The sequence below is a fragment of the Stegodyphus dumicola genome, chromosome 4 (assembly GCF_044657685.1).
Source record: "Stegodyphus dumicola isolate Sdum_Otavi_A_Nest chromosome 4, ASM4465768v1".
NCBI lineage: Eukaryota > Metazoa > Arthropoda > Arachnida > Araneae > Eresidae > Stegodyphus > Stegodyphus dumicola.
The window spans coordinates 97171387-97184203 of record NC_140771.1 but is presented as its reverse complement, the minus strand read 5'-3'; the positions used below and the strand labels follow the sequence as shown (position 1 = coordinate 97184203).

Genomic DNA, 12817 nt, shown 5'->3' with positions numbered 1-12817 from the left:
TTAAAATAATAGATTTTAGAAAACTGTAAGAAAACCTGTAATTAATATAAAATGAAAAATAATTAAGAAAAGAACAAACTCAGTGGGTCTTGCTAAGACCAAGAAAAAGTTTTAACAAAAGAAAGAAAAAACTGACCTTTGGCGATGCAAAGCTGTCCCTCTGAAAACTTGTTGAAAAATGGCTGCTAACTTCTAGCGTCTTATTTTGGATGACGTACGTAGGGGGGAGCGAAGTGCTGTGGGCGTTTAGCCAATGCGAAGTGATTTAAAAATAAAATTACATTCTTCATGCGAGAGTCGCACGTGGCACTCGAGTCTGGTTTCAAATATTGCCATTCACAAATACCTTAATGTTCCTCTATTTAAATTATTTAAACTATAAGATTTTAATATTATTTAAAGCTGTTACAACATCATCTAAAAATATTTCAAAGAGGTATAATTGATAACTTTGTGTCCAATTACCATTTCAATTTATTTCTGAGCATTTCCCCAACTGTACGTGCATGTTGTTTATTTGTTTTCATAATATCTAGGCATAACAACGGTCGATAATATATTAATATATCAAGACCAATACAATAAGAGTCATGTATTTAACAATTCCAAAATCTTTTAGAATTATACAAAGTTTGAATTATATCATGAACATAGACTTACCTAAAATTCAGGGAAGTCGTTTTTAGCTCAGGTGAATGAAGCCCAAGCAATGTTTCCTTGAATTATCTGACCCTACAAAAAAAGGAAACAGAAGATTCACAAAGGGCTGTTTAATAAATTAACAGAACATGTCTATCTATCTAACTGTCTGTCTCTCTCTCTCTCTCTCTCTCTCTCTCTATATATATATATATATATGTGTGTGTGTTTGTGTGTATATGGGGGTAATAAAAGTTTGGCTTCTGATGAGAGATAATGCAATTATTTCGTCCTCTTCTTCTGAAGACATTTCTCCTTGCAAAATCGCCTTTATGCTGCTCCTGAGCTCCCCCTGGAGGAAAGGTGTTCAGTAATTCTAACTGCATTACAGAAGGGCCCGTTTTCTAATTCAGGAAAAGGCATAAATATAAATAGTCTGTCCCTTCATAGGGGGAATAATATGTCCCTTCTAAGCAACGGTGGCTAACATATTAGATACCTCTATAATAAAGTGGCCACCGCTTCTGGTATTAGCAGTTTCCAAAGCCTGTAATGGTTTATGCCTGCCCCCCCGAAAAAACTGTCCTGCTCCTTAATTTGTAGCTCTTTCATACTGAACTCATTTTTATGATTTTCCAGAAATTTCTCCACATATTCATCGTTAACTTCCTAGAGCGTGATTTTCCCTAAAGACAAAATACCATAGATAAATCAAATCCTTGGTGTCAAAGTCTCTGTTTAGAACCTAATCTGGCCATAATATTCCACGCAAAATCCATGGCCAAGTTCCTTGTTGACAGGCTTTGCTAATAAGATGTAAGGATTAAGAAATGCTAAAATGTTGCTTTGAGGAATATGAGTGTTATTTATGTGCCATAGGTTACCTCAAACACCTTTGAAAATCATATCTTGCCGACTTGAGCGTCCGTAAAACGAGCCAACGTTCGTCATCCGAGGCGATTTTGTTTCATATAAGTTTTTCGTAAATCGAAAAATCACTACCTTTCGTGATACCCCTCGGGGGTCGTAGAGAATTCTGAGAAGCTACTAGCTAGGACTTGTATCTAGGCAGTCTGGGTCGCGGGGGTATACAAATCATGAATCTAGTGGTTCTGGAGGGCCCGGAAAGATCGCTTAGTGGCCAGCCTGTGGGTCTGACAAATCCTAGAGATGAGAGCTCTAGTAGCCCGAAGTGGCAAGGATTTTGAATAACATTCTTTTGAGAGCACAAGAAGTTCTAGATTTTGTCTCCAGTTGGGCGATTTCTCATAAACTCACTTTCAATCCTTCAAAAAGTAAAGCTATGCTTGTTCCCAGTACGTTTGATGAACAAAATATTGCTTCTTTGATGCTCTATAATTCTCCGTTGGAATTTGTAGAAAATGTTAAATATCTTGGTGTCATTCTTGACCAAAAATTAACATGGAAAAAGCACATTGAATTCCTTTCTGCTAAATGTGAAAAAATTATTAATGGCTTTCACCGAATTGCCAAAAATACTTTTGGACTAAGCTACGATGTTAAGAAACTCATGTATAAGCAGTGTATTGTACCTTTCATTTCGTACGGCTGTCGTGCTTGGGGACATGTTCTTGCCAAGAAGGTTAACAAAAGAAATTTAATAAAGACTCAACGGAGAATTCTTCTTCGTATTATTAGTGGTTATAGAACCTTAAGCTATGAGGCTACTTTTGTTCTTGCAGGAGTTCCGCCTATTGATTTTGAAATTGCATATAAGAATAATATTTTTGAGTCATTGGCAACTCATGCTTCGGAAGACTGTATTAATGGAATTGTCCCCTTCACTGATCTTCCTCATCCCGCTTCTTTAGAACCCATTAATTTCTGCGATTATAAAGAGACTGCTGAAATAAGTTTTCATATGGTTTTCTTTACAGATGGCAGCAAGATGAACAACAAGGTTGGCCTTGCATTTGTTCTTTTTGAAGGCCATTCCGAGATTTGTTTTCTTAGACACCGTATACGGAATGAATGTACAGTTTTTCAAGCAGAACTTCCGTGCATTTATCTTGCCTTCAAGTGGATCCAGGATCATGGGACAACATCCTCAAAGTACCATATTTGTTCAGATTCTCTTTCTTCTCTTCAACGTTTGAACAGTATTACCAGCTGCGATAAATTAGTTATCGAAACCCTAGTAACTGTTAATTCTCTTAGAATTAGAGGTATTGATATCTGCTTTGCTTATGTGCGTGCTCATCATGGTTTCTACGGAAATGAAAGAGCTGATTTCTTAGCTAAAGATGCCTTAAATTTACCCATTGATATCAACATTAGCATTCCAAAGAGTTATTGGAAGTTCTTTCATTATAAAAAGCTTTTAGCTATGTGGAATGAGGAATACATTTCATCTTGTAATGCTGAAGTCACCAAAAAGTTCCTTCCTTCTGTTTACCATAGACTGAATTCCAAGTCTTTCCTCTCGTTAAATTTTAAAGTGTCTCAGTTTTTATCTGGTCACGGTAAATTTGCAAGTTATCTGTTTCGTTTTAATCTACGATCAAACAATTTATGTGAATGTTCAAAAAGAGTTCCTCAGGATGTGGAACATTTGATTTTCTCGTGCCCTACATTTGATGGCCCTAGATTATGCTTACAGAACGATTTGAAAATGTTCGGAGTGACTTGGCCAGTGAACTTATCTGTTTTCGTGAAGTCCAGACTGCTGTTCTCTGCTTTTGTTCGCTTTATTTATGCATGTAATTTTTAATGTTTATTTATACATGTAACCTTTAATGTTCTAGTTAACTTACTTTTGTAAGCCCCGTGTTGTACATATGTGGTGCACGGGGAGTCTGTATGTTCTCAAAGGAAAAAAATTAGCGTAAATTTCAAATAACATTCTTCAGCTTAGAGCACTTATTAAAAAGATATCGGAAAATGGATACAGAAATAGGGAAACTTATATCTAACTTTTACTTTTTAGCTCTGGCCAGTAATTTAAATTGCTCTACTTGATAAATTAATATTCACGAATACGTTTATTTCAATGCGTATGATCAATAAATTACTCTAAAATATAAGGCAGACTCCCTCTTTCCAAGTTGTGAGGGCAGAGATTGAACTTCTGTGCCTGGTTTTTCGAGTGAGAGAAATCTTAGTGCCGATTAGTTGGCGGAAAGAAAATTGCCAGTACCATGAATGTAACTTTCGTATTGTGAGAGAGGCGTTCGAGATCCGCGGTTCCACCGTACTGGGGAAAACAGCATTCATTAGAGAGTGTATAACTAGTAAGAAAATCATAAGACCTATAGATCCTGTGTTTTTTCGTAGCTAAAATTCTTAAATACTGAAAACTTCAAGCTATCATCTATACATTCAAAAAAAAAAAGTGCTTGCGAAAGAGAATTTCTTCAGCATTGAATTTTGCTTTTGAGGCAGGAGGATATTTTGAAGTAATTAGCGTAAAAGATATTTCTTTCGCCTTCTTAGAGCCTTCGTGGTGTAGTGGTTCTGCACACTGGGCCGGTATTCCAGCGGTTCGATTCCCGGGGAAGGCGTTGTTATTTTTTCATCTTTCCTGCTTCCAAAATACCTAATGTCTCTACAAGCGCAAATTACAAATAGCTCTCTCCCCCTTAGAATACTTGTTAAAACGATATCTTAAAATGGATTCAAAAATATAGAAACTGAGGTCTAATTTTTATTTTTAGCTCTGGCAGGTAATTTAAATTACTCTACTTGATAAATTAATATAACAGTTCACGAATACGTTTACTCCAATGCATATGATCATTAAATTATTCTAAAATATAAGGCAGACTTTTAAATGCACTCAAAATTTCTAATTCAATTTTAAATGAATATGCTGGATACTGTATCATTTACTGTAATTTATTAACTGTAATCATTACTGTAATTTAGTTACACTGTAATTTATTTCCTTGAATTGAGAATTGCATAAATTTAAATATGAGGATTTCTTACACATTTTCAAACTATGGTTGTGTTTTCTTAATGAAAAAATTGGTTCTATTGTTCTGATTTCTCTTCTACAGCGTACTATTACAAAATTTGATGGGGGTTGCTGTAACAATTATTTGGTAATAATACTGTAAATAAGGTACTCATTCTTCTCAGCAGAGCAGTTAATAATCCAATGGCTTATATTTCACATATGCTAAATATATTACCAACATTCGATATCTTTAGCTAGCTTCGAGACTTTCTATTTATTTTATTTTATTTTATTTTTTAGTTTAAGCTGCTTAAAAATATTCCTGTAGAGGATCTGAATTTCAAGAAAACGAGACTCAGGGTAATGTTTCGACATGAAATTTACTGTAAACTGAAATGTTCACCATCGTGAGTACATTCTAAATCGTGCCACCGAAACTTCTGCTAAACACTCAAAAAAAGGGCTACATTTGTTTGTTTTTATTTCATATATCTAGAAAATTTCTTTAATTGCATCAGAATGAGCTGCTTTAAAAATATTTCTTTACTTTCAAAATTTGATAAGAAATTGCGCTGTTCATTTCATTATGGTCACAGTTGTGAAATCATAGGGACAACAATGGGGTTATAAAAGATTAAGATTTTTCTTAAATGAAAACCTTGTTTCAAGAAAGTGGCGGTTGATTACTGAATCTGTACATGTCTATCTTAAGTTTCTTGAAGAATATGATTATTGTATTTTAAGTGTTACATAATTTATTATTTTAATGCATAAAATTCTGATTATCTTTTTAATACGTCTAAATTGACCTGCATAGATTGCTGGTTTTTGTGGGATAGATGTATAACAGGCTTCCACTCAAAGACTAGTCACATCGGTTATTGAATTTTAAAAATAATCTATGCGAATTAAAGCTGATTAAACCTACATATAATGCAAAATTCATCTCGTAAAAATCAAAAAATAAACACTACCTGCTATTGTAACAGGTTTCTGCTGTATCTAAAAACGTGTGTCTCATTCCAACATACCCAACTAAATGATAGCAAATTATAGCTGAGTCTGAAACAATAACACAGTAGAAGAAAGGTTAAAATAAACTTTTTTTTTTTTATTTAAGATTAATACGAACACAAAAGGCACAGCTTGTCCTACATATGAACGTTCGCTATGTTTTTAGTATTTAAATTAACAAAATAGAAAGTTAATTTTCAGATGCATTAGATAATTTAGTCGGAAGACAATACTTTTAAATTACCTAAGCAAATATTTACAGGCACATATTTTTAAAACATTTATTAGAAATACGCTAAAGACAGAATACAACATTAGGCAGAACTGACAGAGTACGTAATGGCAGAATGCAACTGCCAAAAGCTCTATCTAAACATACAAAACCCTCAGTTTAAAAAATGCACAAACAACTAATTTACATTCCGGGAAAACTATGGAAAGGAGAAGTTACAGCAAAGACCTAAATCATAATAATTGGTTACCTAACATAAAAGACTTTACAAGTGGATCAAGTGTAAATATGCATACTTTTTCTTTTTTTATCTGAGAAAATTTCAACTAAAATTCTTTTCTGTATTATTTTTTGAGCTAATAATGATACAAAGTATTTTCATGAAAATATATTCAAATAAAACCGAAACGAAGTCTACTATTTAACAAAAGTTAATTATTTTGAAAAGATTCAAGTACACTAACGTGCCAGGTTTTTCCTTCCTCTGTTTTATTAACGTTTGGTGAGTCTTTCCTAGACGGAAGCTGTTTAGCTCTGTTCAAGTTTTTAAGCAAAATGTTTGCTCACAATTAAGAAATTTTGCAACATTTTTCATAACTGGTAGGCAGTAATATTGTACATAACTGGTAGGTAACATCTTCCAATTTTGTTGTTATATTATCATGTAAAATAACTTAAAAAAATTCTTGCAAAATACTACCTGTATGATTGGTGACAAATTATAAAAGACTAGATACCTGTTACTTTCATTCGGATTTCCACAAGGTATATAAATGTGTGTCCACGAATTGGGTTACTGTCTTTATGTCAACTTAACCTTGAAAATTTTTATTACTTAAGATATTTTAATATTAAGAACATGGAAACCATTTAAGGATAAAATTTTTTAGAAAGAATCAAAGAAGCCATCTTTTAAGAAATAGATATATTTTATAATATGTATAGGTAACTTTATAGATATGTTTTATGTACGGCACTTATTTTCAAATTTTCTATGCTCAAAAATAAGATAAGCTTCCAAGATGCGTAATTTTCAAATACTTTAAAATAAACAAAAAATAATTGTCTTTGGGTATTTTTACTATTTTATTTATCTTCAATAAAACTTTCCAAAATTGGATTCATGGAAAAATGATTCTGAATATTCTTATCTTCTCTATTTCTTTTCAAGAGCAATAATTTTAGCTTTTGTAAAGCACATTTCCGTTTTTTTTTTTTTTTTTTTTTTTTTTTTTTTTTGTGCCATCAACTGACTCTTTCAGAAACTTTCTATTCGATATGTGTCAGCTTTTGTTATGACATTCAAGTGAGGTAAAAATCAATCGCACAAAGTACGAAACTTAATTTTCTTGCTTGTTCAAACGTAATTTGCATGACTGCCAAAAAACCTGCAAGCATATTGCATGCATTAAAATAGCTTCCTAAGTTCATTATAAATGGATCTCAATGTGTACTGATATTTCTAAGGCTGTATGTGTTCTAATTTAAAATGAAGGGAATTCTTTAATTTAAAATAATCGGATGTAATCTTTCGATAAGTAAAATTTAATGTATTTCCCTTCGATGAAACCATTTCATGCTATACTTTTAATTATAAATATTTCAGTTTCTGGCTTTTCCTGCGGCAATAAAATGAAGTACATTTTATAGAGTCTGTTCGGTTTGTCAAAGCAGGAGACGGGGAAAATGTGCAATGCCCTTGCCGGGATTCGAATTCCGGACCTTCTGATTGCTAACCCGAAGTGAAATTCAATGACACTACGAAAACACTCAAAACGAAGGAGAAGATACCTTACAAATTTAACACTGGTGTTTTCTGATTGTTGAAGTATTTTCGCTACCACACGATCATTCACTAACTAGAAATAAATTATATCGGAACTGCCAAACTATTTCTTGAATTTCTATATTTTGCCAAATTTCTTGATCTCTTTATAAGATTTAATCAAATGTTTACATAACTAATATGGTATCAGTTACTATCACAGATGCTACTGACGGACGAAGATCTCTCCAGAAGCTTTTGTAAATTTACAGCTCAAATTTCAGCACTTACGTTTTAACTTTAGTATAAATGCCCAATTTTCAGAATGTCCCAAACTCTTACAGCATTCTTCCAATAACCATGCTCAAACTAATCCTTCAGTCAAGCAGCGCCGCTATTTTACTATGCGTTCTTTTTGTTGTATATCCCATTTCCTGCAGATTTTATAGACAAATCATTCCTCGCCCCTTTAGTTTTTAATATGAGCTTGTGGAATTGGTCAGCAATGGAAGGAACAGTAGTAAAATTTCTGCAGGAATACAGAATTTTGCTGAAAATTTTCTAAAGGTAACAAAGAGGAAATGCGTTTCCTAAATAGCCTCTGTTGCTGGAGATTGCACGAAGCCGAGTCTCGGCAGATCTGTGATGTTTTTTAAGCGAAAAAGCGCTGTGTACTTCGGGATAAGAGCAGCGTAAAAAATTACAGAAAGGTTAAGAACAATGTAAGTGTTTTATTTCTTTAAGGCCTCATTCAATTGAAACATTTAGTGATCGTTAGTCGTCATACGTCATCAGTTGCGATTGATTTTGCTGTTTTGGTATTCAATTGAAACGCAACGATCACTCTGAGCTCGCGATCGCTCGTTCTCATAGCGATCACTTGGAACCCATCATTCCGCGGCGAAAAACGATCGAATCAATATGGCGGCTGTGTTGTTTGTGCTTTCACGAGGACAGAAATCAAGTGTACTAAAGAAAATGCTTTAGATCTGCTGAGTGAGCAGCAACTTATATCAAAGTATAGGGTGTATAAGGATCCTAGCAAGGGCAGCCGACACATCGTCTGTGTTGTATCCAAATTAAGTGCACTTGTTGCTAGTGGATATTGATTTAGCGTTGTGTTATTTACATTTGTGTTGATGGATTGCTACCTAATTCAGAGACATATGCGTAAATACACTGCATCAAATTATTCATATCGTTCCAGAAATAACTTTAGTATGTTCTATTTCCCGAGAAATGAAGAAATACGAAGAAAATGGGTAATTAATTCTTGTCCATTGGAATAGATTCCGATCGCAAGACCGTGCGCTTTTGAAGTATGTTCGGCTTCGTATGTTTTCATAATTGTTAAAAAAATAAGTGTCCATGTTTCAGCGAAATGTGTATTATCATTTAAGTATTGCTAATTAATGACAAACTGATTTATATGTACAAAATGAATATCAGAATGTGTATAGTCAATACACAGATACCGACAGCGATAAGTAGATGCTGATGTGATTTTCTTTATTGTTATTATCGCGAAAGCACAGAGTTTAAATAATTATATTATACATTTGATTTCAATTTTGTGCGTGATTATAACTATGAAGTGCACTTTTTATTTAAATTTTAATGCGGGATTCATGGTTTAAAATCGTATGTTATTTTTTGACCTTATTATATTTTCGCCAAATCTGTCAGTCGGCCTCCAATGTAAAAAAAAAAAAAAAAAAAAAAAAAAAAAAAAAAAAAAATGTAAACATTGGATAATATGATTGAAATTATGCATTATATAATGTTTCCCTTAAAATAACATTAATATATTGTATTTATATTCATTTTCAAGAAGATAAGCATCAATTTAGGTATTTAACGAATAATTTTGACTGTATTTATACATCATGTAGACTGTATTTCCAGCTCTTTCATTTAACTGCGATTGCTGTCAATTTATTTCCAATGTATCAACATAAAATATGTTTTAAAATGCTGTACAAGCTGAGTGATTCTTAATTTAATTCAGACACTTTTTATGTGTAATTAAAATAATTTAATAATATATGTTACTGTAATTTACTATTTTTGATTTTAATATTTTAGAAATTTGCTAAATCAAGTTTATTTTTGTGTGACCTTGCATCAGAGGCGCCAATAATAAATCTGTTTTGGCTTTCAATGCTAAAGTTTTTAATGAAAAAAGTATTACTGATGTAAAAGAATGAAAAAATTATATTTACTTCCTAATCAGTGCCTTATGATATTGCAATAACTTAAAAGGCTTCTTACTGTTTCTTAAGTTGCATAACGTGTTTTCATAACTTCTTGTCATCTTTATATTTTATTCGTCTATGTTATCAAATAAATATAAAAGGTATGTTTCTAATTAAAAATTCTTCCTTTCATAGCAGTGTTATGTACCATGATGTGATATGTGTTGGCGTTTATTATATAGTTATGAACATTAGAGTCATTATAGAGTTTTATGTATTTATTAAATATAGTATGTAATCTACATCATTGTGTATTATATAATTTTCCTTTTAGAATATATTACATTGTATTTTTTGAGTTGTTAATAGAACTAGGTACATTTTTCTTTTCTTTTGCTTTAAAAGGTCTTTTGAATCACTTTTTTTTCAGTATTCAAAACTTACTTGACCTATATTTTTCACATGTATATGATTTATGTGAATGGAATGTGTCTTTTAGGTTAGCTGTTTTCATAAAGGAATTAAAATAAAATAATACGTTTGAAGAATTTTCATAGATAAAACTTTGAAACAATAGCGCTGAAAAGCCAAAGATGGCAAACCAAACGTGAACTGCAACCCTAAAGAACGGTTACGAGGAGTCAACCTGCACATCTGGTAGCTCTTTCATTGGTTATTTCGAAACAAACGCAACTTCCGACCACGTGACAAACAGCATCGGGCATCAAGTAACCTCTGGCAACCCCTACGAGTTCGACTGGTAGGGAAGTGTTTCAAATGAATACGAAAAATCACTCGTTTTCAAAAGTGATCGCTAATGCTAGATACAACGATCGCTGTTTGAGCGATCATCGCTGTTTCAATTGAATGAGGCCTTTAATGTATCATGCAATCCTTATTTAATAATTCAAATTTATATTTTAAATTGCTAATGTATATTTCCTTTTCATCTGTTGACTTGCGATAAATATCGCTAGTTTGAGAATATTTCTAAAAAAGGCGCGAAAACTATAAACTTGCCCCCGATAGTAACTTTTAGCATTCCATCTGCGAAAAATTGCGAAATTGCGCCAAAGTGGTTGAGTTAATACTAAGTACCCACATTTCAAATTAATTCACCACTAAAGTGGCTGACTAATCAGGCATTGATTCGGATGTATCAAACAGGCTCACAGCTGCTTCAGAGCTTCATAAAAATGCCAGTATCATATATGCATATCACGTCGTATCATATATTTGCGAAAATAACGACCTTTTCATAGTTTTAAAGACTTTTGTCCATAATACAAGTAGAATGGAGTTATTGATAATATCTAAGTAAAGTTCGGATTCTATTACTTATTCTACATTAAGATTATAATGATTAATAGGTGAATAATTTGGGAAGCTAGCATAGTCTGGGCCATATTTATATTAGGTTTTGGAACAGAAAAGCTGATTCGTTAATTCGACGACTTGCATTGCGAATACGTCCATTTAAACTTATGGGTTCTTTGATCATTTATGAAACTATTGAATATAATTACGTCCAAGTAATGCTACATTAAAGTTTGCATTAGCTTTGAAATGCTAAAACTCTCTTTATACTTCAACAGGCATAATTACAGAGAATTGGAAAGCAATAAAATTGAAAATATTTCCTTGCGTTAGCTTAAACGTACTGAAAAATGTTCTACCTAAATCGGAATAAATGGAACTTTCATATAAGGCACTCGCTAGATTCAAATCTCTGTAGAAGAATAGAGGCTTCTTTCAAACATTTAACGGCTACTGTAGCAAAATTGGAACGATAGTTTACTGGAATTTTACGAACTGTGAAATTCTCTTGAGGCAGCACAATTTTATGAACTTCCAGAGCATAAAGACATGATGACACTCCACATTCAGGATTGCGACGAAAACGTTACTCCACGGAATAAGGAACATGTTATAGCTCCAAACGCAAACACAGTGCGGTACATAAAGCGAGCTGTAAAAACTTCTACACAGTCTTGGTTTCGATAATACGCAATGATGAGTGAATTTCTCAAAGACATTCAATAACAATTGATAATGTGATGAGATATTTGCGGTGCAAAACTAATTTATTTTCTTTCCTACAAATTGCGTATATCAGAAATGTACAGATATTTTTAAATTTACATATCTTTTATAAGCAAATCATATCAAATATGCAATCCAGGAGAATTATAATGATTATTTAAACTTTATTTAACAAAATGAAATATCATTTACATGAAATTTTAATCAAGTAAATTTTCATAATTGAACTTACTAATGTTGTAATTAAACAAGGTTTTTTCCTTTATATTTGTATTGTGAAGTAATCATTATGAAAAATTATGAAAATTTTAATGTGTCAAACTGAAATACAGTACCTATATGCTTTTGTCAAAAATATTTAAAAGCATGCGTTTCATGCGAAAGAAGTTCATTTTTACCAAGCCATACTTTACAGCTATGCATTATTACAATAAAATTTATCGAGAGCAGCTTCAAGTATTCTAAGTGTTTCCACACATTAGTTGGTCCTTCTCTAAGGGCCCCCGAGAAGCCGAGCGATATGCCGTTAAAATATATTGACAAAATGGTTAAAAATTTCTCATCTGAACACATGAAAAAACACTCTTTTATTTTAGGATATTAAATAATTCAGTTTTACTTCCTTTTTTTCTATCGATTAGCTACGGAATTGCACACATTTAACAATTTAACTTTCGGGCCTTTTCTTCTTCTATGAATAAAATTTGCAGTTTCATACTTAAAGATTTCCTCCGGATAAGAATTCCTAGGATATATACATGATTCCTTGCCAATGTGGTTTAATTTAAATTGGTCAAACTAAGCGAGCCCTAAAATTACACACCACGAACATGATGCATATGTTAAGAAAAAAAAAGACGAATAAATCATTTCTTGCCCAATACTGCTGGTCAGAAAATCGTACTTTCCATTCTTCTGCATCCAAAATTATTCAAGAATCCTTCCTTTGGCGAAGTATATTTTCTTGAAGTATGTTTACACATTCCTAAAATCTTTCCATTCTAGATAAC

The 12817-nt window shown here is 32.5% G+C and overlaps 1 long non-coding RNA gene across 1 annotated transcript in view; it reads right to left on the bottom strand.

Annotated features, from left to right (window-relative positions):
* The window catches only part of LOC146997617 (uncharacterized), a 395097-nt gene that overhangs the window by 184479 nt on the left and 197801 nt on the right, over positions 1-12817 (bottom strand). The window contains exon 2 of the long non-coding RNA XR_015040720.1: positions 661-732. This is a non-coding gene — a long non-coding RNA (uncharacterized LOC146997617). The remainder of the gene's footprint in view (positions 1-660; positions 733-12817) is intronic.